General features: G+C 47.8%; 1 protein-coding gene across 2 annotated transcripts in view; it reads left to right on the top strand.

Annotated features, from left to right (window-relative positions):
* kif1ca (kinesin family member 1C, a) overlaps window positions 1–2,242 on the top strand; it is a 70,440-nt gene extending 68,198 nt beyond the window's left edge. For both annotated transcript variants that reach the window (XM_045701719.1, XM_045701720.1), the window contains exon 25: window positions 1–2,242. This exon is cut by the window's left edge and continues 324 nt beyond it. The gene's annotated coding sequence lies outside the window, so the exon portion shown is untranslated.
* The last annotated feature ends 12,874 nt before the right edge of the window (window positions 2,243–15,116 follow it).

Genomic DNA, 15,116 nt, shown 5'->3' on the forward strand with positions numbered 1-15,116 from the left:
CCCACACCGCACCTGGCAACAACCACAACAGCACCGTAGCAACAGTAACCACGGGAACCCACACTTCCCAGTTCCCGGGCAACAGCAGGGGCCGCCTCCGTGGCGATACAGACGGAACTCCCTGGACAGCTCCCCGCAGGGCAACAACAACAATCACCAGGGAAACTACTACCACGGCAACCACAACAACGACGACAACAGCGGAGGAGGTGGTCACCAGGGGCGACCGCGTTACCGTGGAGGAGGAGGGATGGAGGGAAGAGGAAGAGAGAGGGATCAGAGAGGAGGAGGGGGGAGGTTTCAGCAAGGGGGAGGAGACAGAGGAAGAGGAGGGTACCATCACCCTTACTACATCCCTCCTCACCAACACCTCTACCACAGCAGCAGTCTGCCGCGCAACCACAACCCTCCACCAGGGGGCCACATGTCTCCACCAGGGGGCCACATGTCTCCACAGGGAAGAGGAAGTGGTGCAGGGTGGTTTCAGGAAGGGTACAGCACCCCACCTCGCATGAAGAGGCAGTTTAGTGCCCCCGATCTGAAGAGCAAGGAGACTCCCGTTTAACCTCTCACCCTTTGACCCCACACACACACACAGACGACCTTCCTATAAGGACACTGCATTTCCAGCTGGCAGGCTTTCGAACCTGTCGTAACACTACATACTGCTGTTATAACTGATGCTACTACACTACATGACATGGTGTGTAATGTAGCTGTATGAACTGAGGCGTGTGTGTGTGTGTGTGTGTGTGTGTGTGTGTGTGTGTGTGTGAACGCTTTGCTTAGCACACAACAATGAGTCTGCACTCTCTGTCACACAACAATGAGTCTACACACTCTCTGTCACACAACAATGAGTCTACACTCTCTGTCACACAACAATGAGTCTACACTCTCTGTCACACAACAATGAGTCTACACACTCTCTGTCACACAACAATGAGTCTACACTCTCTGTCACACAACAATGAGTCTACACACTCTGTCACACAACAATGAGTCTACACACTCTCTGTCACACAACAATGAGTCTACACACTCTCTGTCACACAACAATGAGTCTACACACTCTGTCACACAACAATGAGTCTACACTCTCTGTCACACAACAATGAGTCTACACTCTCTGTCACACAACAATGAGTCTACACTCTGTGTTCCTACTGTTTAGCTTTCTCATATACAACTGGTCTTTTTTAAAATCGTAGTTCTTGAGGGTCTTTCTGGAGTTCAGCAGTTCTGTTTTAGTTGTTGATACGTTTTCATGCACCAGCAGCAGGGCAGTGCATTATGGGGCCTGGCCCGGTGCATTATGGGGCCTGGCCCGGTGCATTATGGGGCCTGGCCCGGTGCATTATGGGGCCTGGCCCGGTGCATTATGGGGCCTGGCCCGGTGCATTATGGGGCCTGGTACCTCCTTTCCCGTCCAAATTAAATACTGATCATTTATTTGACCGAGACGCGCGCCAACACCCTTCAATCTCAGATAAAGGAGGGAGAGAAACAGCACCCCTCTGTCTCCACTGTGTCCTCTGTCCCCTCTGTCTGTCCCCTCTGTCTGTCTCCACTGTGTCCTCTGTCCCCTCTGTCTGTCCCCTCTGTCTGTCTCCACTGTGTCCTCTGTCCCCTCTGTCTGTCCCCTCTGTCTGTCTCCACTGTGTCCTCTGTGTCCTCTGTCTGTCCCCTCTGTCTGTCTCCACTGTGTCCTCTGTCCCCTCTGTCTGTCCCCTCTGTCTGTCTCCACTGTGTCCTCTGTCCCCTCTGTCTGTCCCCTCTGTCTGTCTCCACTGTGTCCTCTGTGTCCTCTGTCCCCTCTGTCTGTCTCCTCTGTGTCCTCTGTGTCCTCTGTCCCCTCTGTCTGTCTCCTTTGTCTCATCTGCCTCATCTGTGTCCTCTGCGATACTATTTCTGGCCAGACAGCATCAGAGACATATAGTAACATAGAGAGGTGCTGATTGGCTCGAATGCTTTCTCCAGTGAGATAGTTACAGCAGAGAGGAAGTCTCTCCAGAATAAGCCCAGTGCGTTTCTATGGGCATAATATGCAGACCTAAGCATGTCGCCTGCCTTCCTGCCATTAGGATGACTCCCCCCATTGTTCGGGGCAGAGACATGAGCATTAGTCATTATATACAGATCTCTAGTTTCAGCCTCTTGGGAATTGGAAAGTTGGCGGGTGCACAGTGCACTGTTAGGATGATGTCTTCCCTTTAAAGTAAATTATATAATTACTCCTGTTCATTTTTTTCATTGTCTTTTGTTTGGAGTGCTATATGTGAGCAATGAGCATGTGTCTGGTTTCTCTGCCCTGATTGTGTTGGGGGAGAGCATGTGTCTGGTTTCTCTGCCCTGATATTTACATTTATTTACATTTAAGTCATTTAGCAGACGCTCTTATCCAGAGCAACTTACAAATTGGTGCATTCACCTTATGATATCCAGTGGAACAACCACTTTACAATAGTGCATCTAAATCTTTTGGGGGGGGGGGTTAGAAGGATTACTTTATCCTATCCTAGGTATTCCTTAAAGAGGTGGGGTTTCAGGTCATGTTGAGGGAGAGCATTTGTCTGGTTTCTCTGCCCTGGTAGGGTTTGGGGGAGAGCATGTGTCTGGTTTCTCTGCCCTGATAGGGTTTGGGGGAGAGCATGTGTCTGGTTTCTCTGCCCTGATACCGTTGAGGGAGAGCATGTGTCTGGTTTCTCTGCCCTGATAATGTTGGGGGAGAGCATGTGTCTGGTTTCTCTGCCCTGATAATGTTGGGGGAGTGTGCGCACCTGAGCATGCATAGAAGTAGGCCTACCTGGCCTGCTGCGTGCATATGTAGAAAAGCTCATTTGGGATGTCTGATTGTCTTAGCCACCACGTCCACCACTAATCAGCTGAGCCTCTCAGTCACTTCTTCCTCACCTCACACAGTAAGTTATAATCATCAAGCCTCGGTGTGAAAAAGCTAAATATCATGATCTGATGATCCCATATATCCAGTGAAAACAGCTTTCTGTCCCAAGCTCACTGCTGCGGGAAACTAGCCTAGTTGATACCATGCTGCAGGTTCGCTAGCCTTTGGGCTGGACTCAGCTGAGGATCAGGTCAGGAACAATGGAAAGGGAGGCCGACAGCAGAGTAGAGAGATTAATGCGATTTTGAAAATGGAAGAATGAATATTTTTTATCGGGATATTTTTGACCGTTTTTATTTGTTGGCTTTAGGAATATGTATTTTACTGAGTAGATTATGGACGTTTTAGGCCTACTGCTGCATTGACCTATAGGCTATATCTGAGTTATATGGTAGTTATAGGTCTACTGCTGCATTGACCTATAGGCTATCTCTGAGTTATATGGTAGTTTTAGGCCTACTGCTGCATTGACCTATAGGCTATCTCTGAGTTATATGGTAGTTTTAGGCCTACTGCTGCATTGACCTATAGGCTATCTCTGAGTTATATGGTAGTTATAGGTCTACTGCTGCATTGACCTATAAGCTATCTCTGAGTTATATGGTAGTTATAGGTCTACTGCTGCATTGACCTATAGACTATCTCTGAGTTATATGGTAGTTATAGGTCTACTGCTGCATTGACCTATAGGCTATCTCTGAGTTATATGGTAGTTATAGGTCTACTGCTGCATTGACCTATAAGCTATCTCTGAGTTATATGGTAGTTATAGGTCTACTGCTGCATTGACCTATAGGCTATCTCTGAGTTATATGGTAGTTATAGGTCTACTGCTGCATTGACCTATAAGCTATCTCTGAGTTATATGGAAGTTATAGGTCTACTGCTGCATTGACCTATAGACTATCTCTGAGTTATATGGTAGTTATAGGTCTACTGCTGCATTGACCTATAGACTATCTCTGAGTTATATGGTAGTTATAGGTCTACTGCTGCATTGACCTATAAGCTATCTCTGAGTTATATGGTAGTTATAGGCCTACTGCTGCATTGACCTATAGGCTATCTCTGAGTTATATGGTAGTTATAGGTCTACTGCTGCATTGACCTATAGACTATCTCTGAGTTATATGGTAGTTATAGGTCTACTGCTGCATTGACCTATAGACTATCTCTGAGTTATATGGTAGTTATAGGTCTACTGCTGCATTGACCTATAGGCTATCTCTGAGTTATATGGTAGTTATAGGTCTACTGCTGCATTGACCTATAGACTATCTCTGAGTTATATGGTAGTTATAGGTCTACTGCTGCATTGACCTATAGGCTATCTCTGAGTTATATGGTAGTTATAGGTCTACTGCTGCATTGACCTATAGGCTATCTCTGAGTTATATGGTAGTTATAGGTCTACTGCTGCATTGACCTATAGACTATCTCTGAGTTATATGGTAGTTATAGGTCTACTGCTGCATTGACCTATAGGCTATCTCTGAGTTATATGGTAGTTATAGGTCTACTGCTGCATTGACCTATAAGCTATCTCTGAGTTATATGGAAGTTATAGGTCTACTGCTGCATTGACCTATAGACTATATCTGAGTTATATGGTAGTTATAGGTCTACTGCTGCATTGACCTATAGGCTATCTCTGAGTTATATGGTAGTTATAGGTCTACTGCTGCATTGACCTATAGACTATCTCTGAGTTGTATGGTAGTTATAGGTCTACTGCTGCATTGACCTATAGACTATCTCTGAGTTATATGGTAGTTATAGGTCTACTGCTGCATTGACCTATAGGCTATCTCTGAGTTATATGGTAGTTATAGGTCTACTGCTGCATTGACCTATAGACTATCTCTGAGTTGTATGCTATCATTTCTTTAACCGTCAATGAATCAGTGTATCAATGTGTCCATAAAGGCAGAGGCTTTTGCATTTAGTTTAAACTTTTAGATTTGTATCATTTTAATTCAGATTTGTATGATTAACCATGTGACAATGATTTTGAGAAATGAAAAATGTTATTATTAAAATTAAACTGTTCCACGAAAGAAAGAAAAATGCACATACACCGGCAGAACTGGCACGCAGACCGGCAGAACTGGCACGCAGACCGGCAGAACTGGCACGCAGACCGGCAGAACTGGCACGCAGACCGGCAGAACTGGCACGCAGACCGGCAGAACTGGCACGCAGACCGGCAGAACTCATCTTCCCCAAACCTGAAACTCACGTGCCGCCTATGGACTTTATATGACATTAATTAAGAATATTATTAATGGGCGGTCGAGGGGAAAAGGCCCATCCAACTGATTTTGTTCTTCCACCTGCGCTGTGCACCAGAAGAGATTTCTATGAAGATGGTAGTTAGATTCTTTCTGTATGACGATTTAGATGAGATGTATGTATGAAGAGGACTTATATCACAGAACAGATGGACGTTTCTGACCCCGGGTGCCTTACCAGACGCCAGGACGGTTTAGCATACTAACCTGTTAGCATGTGTTAGCCTGAGTTAGCCATGCTATCATGGTAATGGTTTAACATGCTATACTGCGCTTAAACAGGTTAGCATTTTTGTTAGACTGTGCTAGTCAGGTTAGCATGGGTTAGCCTTACGCTAGCCGGGCTCGTGTGGTTAGCCTAAGGCTTTTGTATTAGCCTGTGAGTTAGACTTAGCCAGCATTTATTAGCCGTGTTGTTATAATGTATCATAGCTGTGTTGAACCCAAAGAGAGCAGAGCAGCAGGAAAGAAGCCTGTGGTGGAGCCCACTGGTGGCTGGGAGGAACCAAAGCACCCTGCCTCAGCTCAGCTGTACAGAGAGACCAGGTCAGGTATATATACACTACACTAGGAAGTAGTTGGATTCAAAGTGTCGCTATAGAAATAGTCTGACTTGCCTTGGAGATTCTACCTCCATATTGACTTTGGGAATATATTCTGGGATATCAGGATCGATAAGAGCTGGCATCGTTGGGAATAATGGCACACACGGAATACCTTTGGGATTATATTGAGTTTTTATTATATTCTGTGTTGCTGTGGTTACTGCCGACTAGGACTTTATAAGGCTACGAATCAGAGGATGAACTGAATTACGGACAGCCTTCAAAGGCACAATCTGGAGAACGATGGAGGAGAGATGGAGAGATGGAGGAGAGATGGAGGAGAGATGGAGGAGAGGAGAGATGGAGGAGAGATGGAGGAGAGGAGAGATGGAGGAGTAGACTGGAGGAGAGATGGAGGAGTAGACTGGAGAAGAGGAGAGATGGAGGAGAGATGGAGGAGTAGACTGGAGAAGAGGAGAGATGGAGGAGAGATGGAGAGATGGAAGGAGTAGACTGGAGAAGAGGAGAGATGGAGGAGTAGACTGGAGAAGAGGAGAGATGGAGGAGAGATGGAGGAGTAGACTGGAGAAGAGGAGAGATGGAGGAGAGATGGAGGAGAGGAGAGATGGAGGAGAGAAGGAGGAGAGATGGAAGGATTAGACTGGAGAAGAGGAGAGATGGAGGAGAGATGGAGGAGAGGAGAGATGGAAGGAGTAGACTGGAGAAGAGGAGAGATGGAGGAGAGATGGAAGGAGTAGACTGGAGAAGAGGAGAGATGGAGGAGAGATGGAGGAGAGGAGAGATGGAAGGAGTAGACTGGAGAAGAGGAGAGATGGAGGAGAGATGGAAGGAGTAGACTGGAGAAGAGGAGAGATGGAAGGAGTAGACTGGAGAAGAGGAGAGATGGAAGGAGGAGAGGAGAGATGGAGGATGGAGAGAAGGAGGAGAGGAGAGATGGAGGATGGGATAGTGTAAAGTAGGAAACAGTAGAAACTATAACCAAGGAGGAAGAGACGGGAAGTGAGGAGGAATGACCCCTCACACCCTCTGCAGGGAGCAGGGGCTTCTGGGAGATGACGAGTGGAGCGTTTCCACACTTTTAACCATTTGATCTTTGATACGAACCAATGGGAAAGCTCCGTTCGGCCTCACGCATGGCTGTGGAGTCACCATGACGATGACAAAAAACACAGGATGTGGAACATAGGAAGTGGTTCTGATTGGCCGGCACTGAGATGCAGACAGGAATGGGAGTGTCTTGGAACCCTCCCCCGCCCCGCCCTCTCTGCTCTCTGACCAATCACAGGACAATCTGAGCATTGCCTTCTGGGCTTTCTGTCTTTCCCTTGTTTTTTGTTTTATTTGCTGTGTCCCTAACCACACCCCTAACCACACCCCTAACCACACCCCTAACCACACCCCTTCTCCAGGTTAATATTCGATTGGCTTCTTCTACATGTAATCTGCCTTGTGATCTCATCAATAATAACCTGCTGCTCTGCTGATTACACACCGTCACCCCCCAACCACCCAACCCCGTCACCCCCCCAACCCCGTCACCCCCCAACCCCGTCACCACCCCCAACCCCGTCACCCCCCCAACACCGTCACCCCCCAACACCCGTCACCCCCCCAACACCGTCACCCCCCCAACACCGTCACCCCCCAACCACCCACCTCCCCCCAACCCCGTCACCCCCAACCCCGTCACCCCCAACCCCGTCACCCCCAACCCCGTCACCCCCAACCCCGTCACCCCCCAACACCGTCACCCCCCAACATCGTCACTCCCCAACCCGTCACCACCCGAACCCCGTCACCACCCAACCCCGTCACCCCCCAACCCCGTCACCCCCCCAACACCGTCACCCCCCAACCCCGTCACCCCCCAACCCCGTTACCACCCCCCAACCCCGTCACCCCCCCAACACCGTCACCCCCCAACCCCGTCACCCCCCAACACCGTCACCCCCAACCCCGTCACCCCCAACCCCGTCACCCCCCAACACCGTCACCCCCCAACATCGTCACTCCCCAACCCCGTTACCACCACCGAACCCCGTCACCACCCAACCCCGTCACCCCCCCAACCCCGTCACCCCCCCAACCCCGTCACCCCCAACCCCGTCACCCCCCAACACCGTCACCCCCCAACCCCGTCACCCCCAACACCGTCACCCCCCCAACACCGTCACCCCCCAACACCGTCACCCCCCAACCCCGTCACCCCCAACCACCCAACCCCGTCACCCCCCAACCCCGTCACCCCCAACCCCGTCACCCCCCCAACCCCGTCACCCCCCCAACCCGTCACCCCCCAACCCCGTCACCCCCAACCCCGTCACCCCCAACCCCGTCACCCCCCAACACCGTCACCCCCCAACATCGTCACTCCCCAACCCCGTTACCACCACCGAACCCCGTCACCACCCAACCCCGTCACCCCCCAACCCCGTCACCCCCCCAACACCGTCACCCCCCAACCCCGTCACCACCCCCCACCCCGTCAACCCCCAACCCCGTCACCCCCCCCAACACCGTCACCCCCCAACCCCGTCACCCCCCCAACACCGTCACCCCCAACCCCGTCACCCCCCAACCCCGTCACCCCCAACACCGTCACCCCCCAACATCGTCACTCCCCAACCCCGTTACCACCACCGAACCCCGTCACCACCCCCAACCCCGTCACCCCCCCAACCCCGTCACCCCCCAACCCCGTCACCCCCAACCCCGTCACCCCCCCAACACCCGTCACCCCCCAACCCCGTCACCCCCAACACCGTCACCCCCCAACACCGTCACCCCCCCAACACCGTCACCCCCAACATCGTCACTCCCCAACCCCGTTACCACCACCGAACCCCGTCACCCCCCCAACACCGTCACCCCCCAACCCCGTCACCCCCCAACCCCGTTGTACCCGAAGCTGCTAAAGGAACATCTGTGTGTAGCGCTCATGCTAACCGCTTGTGTGTGTTTGGGAGGCGTTCTTGATTTAAAGCTGAAAGTGTGTTTTTAATTTGAATATCCTGTTTGTGTGTTAGTTTGGGTCTGGAGGAGGAGGGGGGAGTCACTGCCATGGTAACCAGACAGTAGAACCATCAGTAGAACTCTCAGGGTTCCGTGAGGTTCTAGAACTCCTCTGGTGGTTCTGTGGACTGAGACCACGCCCCCTCTAGCTGGTCTTTTCTTTTCATTTCTGTGTTGTTTTTTTCTGCTTTGATGGTCGTTGAGGCTGAATGTGACGATGCAATAAAGATTGACAGAGTCAAACTGATCAACACCGTCTCTGTGTTTTATCCAGTCCTCAACAGTCTGTTATTTCATCTCTGATACCTCCGCTCTTCTCTGGGCTTGACAGAGACAGACAGACAGACAGAGATATGGGAGGAGGGGAAAAGGATGGGGGAGGAGAAGAGGAGGGAAGGATGGAAAAGGGGGAGGAGGGAAGGATGGGGGAGGAGAAGAGGAGGGAAGGATGGATGGAAAAGGGGGAGGAGGAGAAGAGGAGGGAAGGATGGGGGGGAGGGGAAGAGGAGGGAAGAAAACCAAGTATCCTGATAGGCTGCAACCTGGGCAGAATAACTCTTGACGTCATCAGATCATTTCCATGTCAATGACCGTGTGCAAGTCAGAATCGTTGCCGACCCCAAACCATATGCCAACGGGACCTGTAGTAGTTTTACTACAAGTCAGTGTGTCTTGCTATTCAACCAATCGCTGCCTGCACCTGCCCGCCCGTCCAACCTCACGACAGAAGTACTCTTTAAGTATTAGACCAGGCATACGTGGTGTGATCATGGTTCATGGCTTCTAATAATTTTCCTCCTGAATGGAGGGTCCTTGTTTATTAGTGTGTTGACCATCAGAAGAGTGTTTTTCAGATTCCACGTGTTGCAATCCGAGTGACTCCTAACTCCTCTGTCGCCGTTGTCAATAGCAATTTGACGTGTGAAGTCTCAAACCGTCTTACTGATTGTAGCTGGACTGACTGTTGCTAGTATTGGTACTGGTATTCAAGGGGACCAGTTATCCTACCGATTTATTCTGAAATATTATCCTAGCGGAACACATGATTGGAGCATTTTACTAGTTGTATTGTAGTTGAACCTACACATGGCAACAGAATGATTATTGTTACAATTTTTTGGGGAGGTGGAAAGTCCACTGGCCTTCTTTTACGACCAGTAAAATCTTAGATGTCCGCTCCTCTCTGTTCTCGTCTGTGGTAAGTTTACAACTTGATTTGTTTCCTGTTCTTGCGGACAGTTTTGCCCCCCCACCGGCCTCGATGAGATTCTTCATGGTTCTGGACTAGTATTCCCCCCTTTTTGGGGGGGGGATACTAGTTGGATTCACCGGGTCAGCGGAGGGACTGAAGCCGTTAGTTTCATTGTAAAGGGGGTTTCAGTCCCCCCTCAGAGGTAAATGTATATTATCGTTAGTTTCATTGTAAAGGGGGTTTCAGTCCCCCCTCAGAGGTAAATGTATATTATCGTTAGTTTCATTGTAAAGGGGGTTTCAGTCCCCCCTCAGAGGTAAATGTATATTATCGTTAGTTTCATTGTAAAGGGGGTTTCAGTCCCCCCTCAGAGGTAAATGTATATTATCGTTAGTTTCATTGTAAAGGGGGTTTCAGTCCCCCCTCAGAGGTAAATGTATATTATCGTTAGTTTCATTGTAAAGGGGGTTTCAGTCCCCCCTCAGAGGTAAATGTATATTATCGTTAGTTTCATTGTAAAGGGGGTTTCAGTCCCCCTCAGAGGTAAATGTATATTATCGTTAGTTTCATTATAAAGGGTTTCAGTCCCCCCTCAGAGGTAAATGTATATTATCGTTAGTTTCATTGTAAAGGGGGTTTCAGTCCCCCTCAGAGGTAAATGTATATTATCGTTAGTTTCATTGTAAAGGGGTTTCAGTCCCCCTCAGAGGTAAATGTATATTATCGTTAGTTTCATTGTAAAGGGGGTTTCAGTCCCCCCTCAGAGGTAAATGTATATTATCGTTAGTTTCATTATAAAGGGTTTCAGTCCCCCCTCAGAGGTAAATGTATATTATCGTTAGTTTCATTGTAAAGGGTTTCAGTCCCCCCTCAGAGGTAAATGTATATTATCGTTAGTTTCATTGTAAAGGGTTTCAGTCCCCCCTCAGAGGTAAATGTATATTATCGTTAGTTTCATTGTAAAGGGTTTCAGTCCCCCCTCAGAGGTAAATGTATATTATCGTTAGTTTCATTGTAAAGGGTTTCAGTCCCCCCTCAGAGGTAAATGTATATTATCGTTAGTTTCATTGTAAAGGGGGTTTCAGTCCCCCCTCAGAGGTAAATGTATATTATCGTTAGTTTCATTGTAAAGGGGTTTCAGTCCCCCTCAGAGGTAAATGTATATTATCGTTAGTTTCATTGTAAAGGGGGTTTCAGTCCCCCTCAGAGGTAAATGTATATTATCGTTAGTTTCATTGTAAAGGGGGTTTCAGTCCCCCCTCAGAGGTAAATGTATATTATCGTTAGTTTCATTGTAAAGGGGGTTTCAGTCCCCCCTCAGAGGTAAATGTATATTATCGTTAGTTTCATTATAAAGGGTTTCAGTCCCCCCTCAGAGGTAAATGTATATTATCGTTAGTTTCATTGTAAAGGGTTTCAGTCCCCCTCAGAGGTAAATGTATATTATCGTTAGTTTCATTGTAAAGGGGGTTTCAGTCCCCCCTCAGAGGTAAATGTATATTATCGTTAGTTTCATTATAAAGGGTTTCAGTCCCCCCTCAGAGGTAAATGTATATTATCGTTAGTTTCATTATAAAGGGTTTCAGTCCCCCCTCAGAGGTAAATGTATATTATCGTTAGTTTCATTATAAAGGGTTTCAGTCCCCCCTCAGAGGTAAATGTATATTATCGTTAGTTTCATTGTAAAGGGGGTTTCAGTCCCCCCTCAGAGGTAAATGTATATTATCGTTAGTTTCATTGTAAAGGGGGTTTCAGTCCCCCCTCAGAGGTAAATGTATATTATCGTTAGTTTCATTATAAAGGGTTTCAGTCCCCCCTCAGAGGTAAATGTATATTATCGTTAGTTTCATTGTAAAGGGGGTTTCAGTCCCCCCTCAGAGGTAAATGTATATTATCGTTAGTTTCATTATAAAGGGGGTTTCAGTCCCCCCTCAGAGGTAAATGTATATTATCGTTAGTTTCATTGTAAAGGGGGTTTCAGTCCCCCCTCAGAGGTAAATGTATATTATCGTTAGTTTCATTATAAAGGGTTTCAGTCCCCCCTCAGAGGTAAATGTATATTATCAGATGATGATGCTTTTATTCCTGAGACAGCCGCGGTGCTTGGCGTCTGGACAAGAGAAGTTGCTCTTAGCTACAGTATCGCATGACTCCAAGGAGGAGAATAGTCTAGAAGGTTTGCTGATTGTATGTGCTGAGAAATATCTGCTCTAGTCAAATTCTGCACCAAGAGGTATCGATCGAAAACATATTCCCTGTCGACGGATACTCCTCGTGGATGACGGCGCTGCAGCCAGCGTTAGGGGACAATGTTGTCAGTGGAGACGGACCTGTGACCTGTGACCATACGTGGATGTTTTCCATCAGCGGGACCAAACGATCCATCAAGTCTGCTCCGAGTAGCAGGGGTTCAGTTCTGAGGCTGGGTGAACGAACGATACATCCTGGACGTGTAGTTTCAGCACGAGTCGCATTGTGAGAGAGTTTAGTTTGGCGTCGTTGCGTTTTTACCAACGTTTAGCTGGGTTCACAGCCCTTTTGAGATCATCGAACAATGTTTGAGAGATGAACGATATTGTCGAACCCGAATCGATTAGCGCAGCACAGGTTAAGCTGTCCTCCAGGACTGTTACCAGGTTGTGTTTTGTGATCATATGCCCCACAAAGTGGAGTGGTTGTTCGCAACAACGTGATGTGTCATTGGTGTTCACGGTGAAGACAGTATCTCCAGTCAGTAGGGTATATCTCCAGTCAGTAGGGTATATCTCCAGGCAGTAGGGTATATCTCCAGGCAGTAGGGTATATCTCCAGATAGTAGGGTATATCTCCAGTCAGTAGGGTATATCTCCAGTCAGTAGGGTATATCTCCAGTCAGTAGGGTATATCTCCAGTCAGTAGGGTATATCTCCAGACAGTAGGGTATATCTCCAGTCAGTAGGGTATATCTCCAGTCAGTAGGGTATATCTCCAGTCAGTAGGGTATATCTCCAGACAGTAGGGTATATCTCCAGTCAGTAGGGTATATCTCCAGACAGTAGGGTATATCTCCAGTCAGTAGGGTATATCTCCAGTCAGTAGGGTATATCTCCAGACAGTAGGGTATATCTCCAGTCAGTAGGGTATATCTCCAGTCAGTAGGGTATATCTCCAGTCAGTAGGGTATATCTCCAGTCAGTAGGGTATATCTCCAGTCAGTAGGGTATTTCTCCAGTCAGTAGGGTATATCTCCAGTCAGTAGGGTATATCTCCAGTCAGTAGGGTATATCTCCAGACAGTAGGGTATATCTCCAGTCAGTAGGGTATATCTCCAGTCAGTAGGGTATATCTCCAGTCAGTAGGGTATATCTCCAGTCAGTAGGGTATTTCTCCAGTCAGTAGGGTATATCTCCAGTCAGTAGGGTATATCTCCAGTCAGTAGGGTATATCTCCAGTCAGTAGGGTATATCTCCAGTCAGTAGGGTATATCTCCAGTCAGTAGGGTATATCTCCAGTCAGTAGGGTATTTCTCCAGTCAGTAGGGTATATCTCCAGTCAGTAGGGTATATCTCCAGACAGTAGGGTATATCTCCAGTCAGTAGGGTATATCTCCAGTCAGTAGGGTATATCTCCAGTCAGTAGGGTATATCTCCAGTCATTAAACAGTCAGTAGGGTATATCTCCAGACAGTAGGGTATATCTCCAGACAGTAGGGTATATCTCCAGTCAGTAGGGTATATCTCCAGTCAGTAGGGTATATCTCCAGTCAGTAGGGTATATCTCCAGTCAGTAGGGTATATCTCCAGTCAGTAGGGTAAATCTCCAGTCAGTAGGGTATATCTCCAGTCAGTAGGGTATATCTCCAGACAGTAGGGTATATCTCCAGTCAGTAGGGTATATCTCCAGTCAGTAGGGTATATCTCCAGTCAGTAGGGTATATCTCCAGTCAGTAGGGTAAATCTCCAGTCAGTAGGGTATATCTCCAGACAGTAGGGTATATCTCCAGTCAGTAGGGTATATCTCCAGTCAGTAGGGTAAATCTCCAGTCAGTAGGGTATATCTCCAGACAGTAGGGTATATCTCCAGTCATTAAACAGACAGTAGGGTATATCTCCAGACAGTAGGGTATATCTCCAGACAGTAGGGTATATCTCCAGTCAGTAGGGTATATCTCCAGTCAGTAGGGTATATCTCCAGTCAGTAGGGTATATCTCCAGACAGTAGGGTATATCTCCAGACAGTAGGGTATATCTCCAGACAGTAGGGTATATCTCCAGTCAGTAGGGTATATCTCCAGTCAGTAGGGTATATCTCCAGACAGTAGGGTATATCTCCAGTCATTAAACAGACAGTAGGGTATATCTCCAGACAGTAGGGTATATCTCCAGTCAGTAGGGTATATCTCCAGACAGTAGGTATATCTCCAGACAGTAGGGTATATCTCCAGTCAGTAGGGTATATCTCCAGTCAGTAGGGTATATCTCCAGTCATTAAACAGTCAGTAGGGTATATCTCCAGTCAGTAGGGTATATCTCCAGTCAGTAGGGTATATCTCCAGACAGTAGGGTATATCTCCAGACAGTAGGGTATATCTCCAGACAGTAGGGTATATCTCCAGTCAGTAGGGTATATCTCCAGACAGTAGGGTATATCTCCAGTCAGTAGGGTATATCTCCAGACAGTAGGGTATATCTCCAGACAGTAGGGTATATCTCCAGTCAGTAGGGTATATCTCCAGACAGTAGGGTATATCTCCAGACAGTAGGGTATATCTCCAGTCAGTAGGGTATATCTCCAGTCAGTAGGGTATATCTCCAGTCAGTAGGGTATATCTCCAGTCAGTAGGGTATATCTCCAGACAGTAGGGTATATCTCCAGACAGTAGGGTATATCTCCAGTCAGTAGGGTATATCTCCAGTCAGTAGGGTATATCTCCAGTCAGTAGGGTATATCTCCAGTCAGTAGGGTATATCTCCAGTCAGTAGGGTATATCTCCAGATAGTAGGGTATATCTCCAGACAGTAGGGTATATCTCCAGACAGTAGGGTATATCTCCAGTCAGTAGGGTATATCTCCAGACAGTAGGGTATATCTCCAGACAGTAGGGTATATCTCCAGTCAGTAGGGTATATCTCCAGTCAGTAGGGTATATCTCCAGAAAGTAGGGTATATCT

This window comes from Salmo salar, chromosome ssa18, assembly GCF_905237065.1.
Source record: "Salmo salar chromosome ssa18, Ssal_v3.1, whole genome shotgun sequence".
In the NCBI taxonomy this organism is placed as follows: Eukaryota; Metazoa; Chordata; class Actinopteri; order Salmoniformes; family Salmonidae; genus Salmo; species Salmo salar.